Consider the following 6,587-nt stretch of genomic DNA (forward strand, 5'->3'; position numbering starts at 1 on the left):
GATCACAAAGCTAAGCTAATTTAAGAAACTAAAAAATATACTTCATATAAAATCAGACACAAAAATATGTTCACGTGCTTCCTATTCAAACACCACTTTCATGTGGTTACTGCATTCTAATTGCTAACTACAACGTCAACCACTAGTTTGATACCAACAAGTGTTTGTTATTTCGTATCATATATAAGAGTAGTGAAAACAATAGTAAAAGCATGCAAGCAAAGGAAAAGAAAAGTGGCAATGTCTATAAACATCTCCCGAGGTGAGGAATTATATCAACTTTCAACGAACCTTTTTAAAAAGTTAGCTAAGGTTAGCTGAACATTTTCAGTAAAACACTAAGCAAAGTTCAATCGAGCTAAAAACTTATATTTGGTTTTGTCTGGAAGGGTGGATTTCAAAAATGTTAACGTCTTATGTTTCGGTGAGTGCAGGTCGACTGACTACTCTTGTAAGAATTAGCTGAGGTTAACCGAAATACTTTTGTATGTCACAGCCAAGGTTCTCATTGGAAAGTTGTAAGACTTGGCCACTAAGAACCAAAGCAATGTCCTATTTTAGAGACTTGGCCACTAAGAACCAAAGCAATGTCCTCTTTTAGTCTGGCAATGCACCAGTGCCTAGAGGTGTCATGTAGCTCGGGTTTCTCAGACATGCACTTACTCACCTAGACTCAATGACAAACCACCCTTATATTCTCTATATGCATGGTAAATCATTACCATATACCTTGTGGTGAAGATTGCTGCTGATCTTGGTAACATTACACTGGTTTCTCTGAATCACAGCTTCTGGACTGTGCCAAGATTTTGGCTCACTTCCACTTGGTGGCCAGCGAGGACAAGCTCCAAGCCATTTTCAAGAAGTATACACATCCTCTTCGGGGTGTAGTTGCTCTACTTCCACCAGCTAAACACCTTTTGAATTGATCCAGTTTACCACTAAATGGCATTTGTAGTTGATTACAGGTCATTGTTTCTGTAATGACCAGACTTAAGTTTGTGTCCTTGTGCAATCAGTAACACTTTCTCTTTCGTATGATAGGCGCAACACTAGCGCTCTAGATAACAACACCAGCGCTCTAGATACGCATGCCCCTAGGCCCATTGCCTATTCTCAAGGTTTAACTATTGTGCCTCAAGACTAGAGGCGCCTAGGCACACCCCATAGTCTAGCTGGCGACTTTAAATGAATGCATATAGAGTCTTGGTATATAGTCTCACTTCAAAGCCATGGCCACAGGTGAGCAGAACTTCATCAAACCTTTGCAGCTTTGTTAGCAGCAACAACAAAGTTCTATTTAAGTTTTGCATCATAGTTACGTATTTCATTCAGCAATAAGAAAGTGGACAAAGCCCTCAAAATAATTCCCCGTCATAAATTGTGCCCTCCAACGTTTTGGTTCATGTATAACCAAACCCAAACACGTTACCGAGGTAGTCATGCAGATTGCTGACCTAGGTTTACTCAAAGGAGTTACCAAGAAAGAAGTAAATAAACTTAACAAATATATACAGTTATCTGTACGTCTGTATAGATTTTATGTTTTATAGGAATCGTCTGTATAGATAAATGCATATGGATACTGTGATGCATGTATACATGAATCAATATAACCAGCAAACAAAATGCAATGAGAAGGAGATAAAGAATGCCTCACAGGATTCACAGGTCAGAAATGAATAAATAACATAAGAAAGCACAGGATGCACTCTGAATGTAATTAAGTAAAATGTAATGCAAAATTGTTAAAGAGAAACATACTTCCTCAATGCAGAACAAGGAGGCTGCGCTGATAAAAGTGGAAGGGACAACGATCCACCTGCAGTTGTCCCAGAGTATGACCGGAAGGGTGAGATGCCAAAGCACTAAAAACCTTGAGGGCAAGCAAGTGTAAGAAAGAGGAATTAGGATACCAATGAGCTGTTCACAGATAGCAATTTCTTCATGAAAACAAGTAAATTTGGATTCCTGCAGTGCATTGAGCCTACCATAAGCCAAAGCATAATCAAATCCTATGACTATAATGAAGTGCTTTGCTAGGCCAAGATGGATATACCAAGAGGTCATAGGTGCGGGTGCGCTTTTTTAGACAAGCTACTGAATTTATAGTTTATGAGTAGTAGGGCATGGGGGTATTGCTGTATTGATGTTTGTAATTTGTATCTTTTAAACCTTTTCTTGATTTACTTATTAATGTGTTTTCTTTTAATTATAATGTACTGGACAAGCATCACCGTTGCACACCACCCTACTTAAAAGTTCAAATCCTTTTTGATAAATCAGATGCTACAAATCAACAAGATGTGATGGAAATAACAAACACAATCAGTAAGTTGTGGTCGATTTGCAGATAGTAAATTTGGGTTGTGCTGGTTTACATGTAAGCATTGTTGATTTGCTATGTAAACTTGAGCTAAAATATAGAGTAATTATGAGCAAAAACTGGGTGTACTATTTAGGAGACCTACAGTTGTACAACTTTGTTATCAAAATGCAATAATGCATCTAATGCTAAACTGGAATACTAGTTTGAGATACTGACCATAGAAGCTTTGAAACAATCCTCTTATAAATTATAACAACAAACAAGAGAATGATCGATAAGAATATATCAGACTGTGATGGAAACAAAAGAAACAACACAAAAGTCCACCAAAAAATCTAAAATACAGCTATGCAAAAGCATATAAATGTTGCGCTGACCTAGTTTGTGATAGAGGTCACTGCATCCCAAGCAGAAGTGCTCTCAAAAACTTTTCACCAATACCATCATCATATGGGAACATGTGACCTGCCTCTGTTAGTTCGTGATACTGAATCCATGGGAGCTTCTCGGCAATGTAGCGTTGTAAGGTAACCGACACAAGAAGATCTTGGTCTCCTTGCCATAGGTGGACGAAACCTCTACTTGTTTTACCACCAACATCAGGATGATTAAGACACATAACATTCTTATAAGCCTCTTTAATCTTCTCCGTATCAGCACTCCCTCGTACATTCAGAATTCTTCTTGCTTCTACATTGTCATGACTTGATTGACTTCTTCAAACCCACCTTTATAAAAGTTCCGGATTAGAGGACGCGAAAATCTTGTAATCATAAATCTTCCTCCCAATGCATGCAGCAGCAGCCACTGAAAGACATGCCATGACGGTAGGTGAGACTTCCATTGTCTCCTTAAAAGAAAATCTTCATGCAGAAGTAGTAGTAGTTGTTAATTTTTTTGAACTATATCTCGCTTTGAATCCTCCAAAGGTAGCATTTGAAGGCTCTGAGAAATGAATTCTATGATGCACCGTGGACGATCCTTTGAGTCAAGAACAATGGCTAAGTCATCTTCTTCAAGCAAATCCTTCAGGTCTTGGGCAATATCTGCACCATAAATCACATGACACTACAAAGAGAGTGGTTAACAAACAGAAAGAAACAAAGAAAGAATGCATATAACACTAGTAGAATATAGTACCTTAAATTTCTTAGTCAGGTCTCTTAGAGATAAAAACCATCGTGAAAATCACTTCTGAGTTGGTGCGAGAGGTGAAGAGAGGGCAATATATAGGAAGAGATAATAGAGAGGCGAGATAGTTGGGATTAGAACGGCAGTTGCCATCGTGAGTTCGTGCTAGTCATGAAAGAGTACTGTAGAGCGAGACTTCTATTTTTTTGATACTTCTATTTTTTTGGGATTTCTGTTTTCTTTGCCAAATTTATTCCGAGATATTTGGTATAATAACAATTATATCATTTGAGTACTGAGATATTTGGTTTAATATCAATTATATCAGTTCAATATGAGATAAATTAAATTTCCTATTATATCAGTTCCACAATGGTGAGATAAATGAAATTTCTTATTATATCAGTTCCACAATGGTGAGATAAATGAAATTTCCTATTATATCAGTTCCATACCACCAGTGGTAAAATCCATATATTTTATCTCGGTTAAGTAAAAAGCGAGATAACATATTTATACTCAAAGTTAGTACCTAAGTTATGGGATATATTATCTCATTTACAAGACATATTATCTCTCTTATAAGCAAAACTGAGATAAGACTAATTTTAGAACCGAGATAAAAACCTTTTTTTTTAGTAGTTAAACCTTTAGATTCGCTTAAACAGGTGGTGTCAGTACTCAAACCACCTCCAATAGCAGATAAACTCAAATCACTAAATTTACTCTCGACTCTTGCTGGACACGTAGACTACAAAGACACAGACCCTCCCTTCTTGCCTGTATTCTTATCGATCTACAAATCATGCAGAAAAAATAAATATAGTGTGAACATACATACCCTCGAAAGAAGTTTTGTTGAAGCAGAGAGAAGTAGTGAAGTATGTGTGTACAATTTATTAGAGTGAAAGTGTAACAGAAAAACATCAAGGAAGACAGACAACAGTGTCTGTCTTGAAAGATGAGAAAGACCTCTTCCATCAAGGATTCCAATTCATGCGAGGCCAGCTCTTCAAAGAGGTTCATCTCAGTTCAACAGTTCATGTGAGGCCAGATCTTCAAAGAGGTTCATCTCTGGCTAGCGCCTCTCAAGATCGATTAAATGGGCAGATGTAAACCCCCTTATAATGCTGGACGATAGAGTGATAAACGTCTGAGGTGGTTGATCACCCTTTTGTTTGAGTGTAAAGGCAGAACCTCTTGAGTGAAAAATTCGTTCAGCTCAGGAAACTTGGTGATTTGAAATGCTACTGGTGGTTGGTGCTCCCGACCGCAGTTGGTGCATCAATGAATCTAACCGGAAAAAACTTAGAAAAAGCAACTCTTGACGGCGGCAGGAAGAATAGGGCATAGATGTTTTGTTTGAAGATATGAGGAAATAAGATCTAGTAGATCCGAGTGTTAGGGCGTAAGGAAGCATACTCTTTGGGATTGGCTTATTTTGCCATGTTACAACTTAGAAAAGACAATGGCAACCATTGGATGGAGGCCTTGCTACCCCACACCATTGCTTTTTATTAGATAGATAGCTAATCTCTGAGGAAATGGTGGTTTCTCTCTATATTTAGCATATGGATCAACAGGATGCTTAACCTTGGCTTTTTGTTTCTTAGGTTGTGGTTTAACTGGTACCTCTACCGGGGTAGGATCTTCAGTTATCATTTCGGTATCTAGTTCGATATCCGGTATAGGGACTATAGGTGGGGTAACTATAGGCATAGTTACTTTGTTATCAACCACTCTTTCTGAACGGAGAGTGGTGATGGAATTTAGCTCACCTACGTTTTCATTTTCCGTACTAGTATTACCGTTTAACTCAAAGGCTGTGTTTGTTGTTTTAGGATTAGGTATCGCTTGACCTGGAAACATACCTTCGGGTTTTACTTTCTCTTGTGCTAACTACTGTAAGAAAAGTTGGATGGCTTGTAAAATCTGTTGTTAAGATTGCATAAAGGCATCAAAACGATCCGATTATGAAGGAGTAGTTGTTATAGGTTGTGTGACAGGAACTATGTCACGTTGATTATTAATGAGTGTGTTTTGATAGTTATTATTATTAACTGGAACGATACCTCTATTAGCATTATAATTATTATAATTACCCTGACCTTGTCCTTGACTTTGTCGTGGTGGAGCTTGGTTATAATTGTTTGCTTGTCTAACATTTTGGTTATTAAACCTTGGAGGTTGTTGATTATTTCTCCAACCGAAGTTGGGGTTTTGTCGCCAAGCTGCCTTAGGTACGCTATTAATGGAACAAACATTATCTTGTTGTGATTGTTGTTGTTCATAAGCGAGAGGACAATAGGAGTCGGGATGCTCTGGACTCAAACATAAATTACATGGATTGGTGTTGAGATTCATGACGGGGATAGGCTTTTGTTGAACAGAGATAGCCTCTACCTTCTTAGTTAAGGATTCGATTAAATTTTTTAGTTCAGGATCGGGTTTCATCTCAAACATACCGGCGGCCCTAACTGTTGTAGAAAAACTAGCGAAACGGGAGATATCACCACCCCCAATTATTATTACACTATGTTTGATCTTCTAAAAATTTATAAGCCTCTAAGGCTCCCTTACTGAGAAAACTACCCCCATTCATTATGTCAAGGACTTTTTTATGGTGGTGTAAATTGATCCTTTGAAAAAAGGCACGAACTAACTCTTCATAGCGTTATGGTGTGGACACTCTATAAGAAGATCAGTGAAATGATTCCAAGCCTCTAAAAATGATTCATGAGGATTCTGTCGAAAAAAATGAATCTTGGAAAGCATTTCATCGGTCTTCAATAGTGGATAAAAGTGTTCCATAAATAGTTGAACAAGTTTAGCCCACGAGTCCCGAAGAATTAGAAGGCTTAACCAAGACGCCGCCTTATCGGCTAAGGTGAAAGAAAACACCCTCAGTTTAATTTGTTCAGCACCAACAGTAGGATGGTGGAATATAGTAAGGACTTGGTTAATCCTATGCATGTGCTGATAAGGTTTTTCATGGTCTAACCCATGAAATATGGGTAACAAATTAAATATATTTGGGGGGATTCGAAAATCCCCCACTGGGTCTGATAGAACGATGCAAGATTTAGGGCTATCGTTCAAGGCTTTGTAAAAGTCAGAGAGAGGAGGC

Source organism: Coptis chinensis, chromosome 4 (genome assembly GCF_015680905.1).
Source record: "Coptis chinensis isolate HL-2020 chromosome 4, ASM1568090v1, whole genome shotgun sequence".
Lineage (NCBI taxonomy): Eukaryota > Viridiplantae > Streptophyta > Magnoliopsida > Ranunculales > Ranunculaceae > Coptis > Coptis chinensis.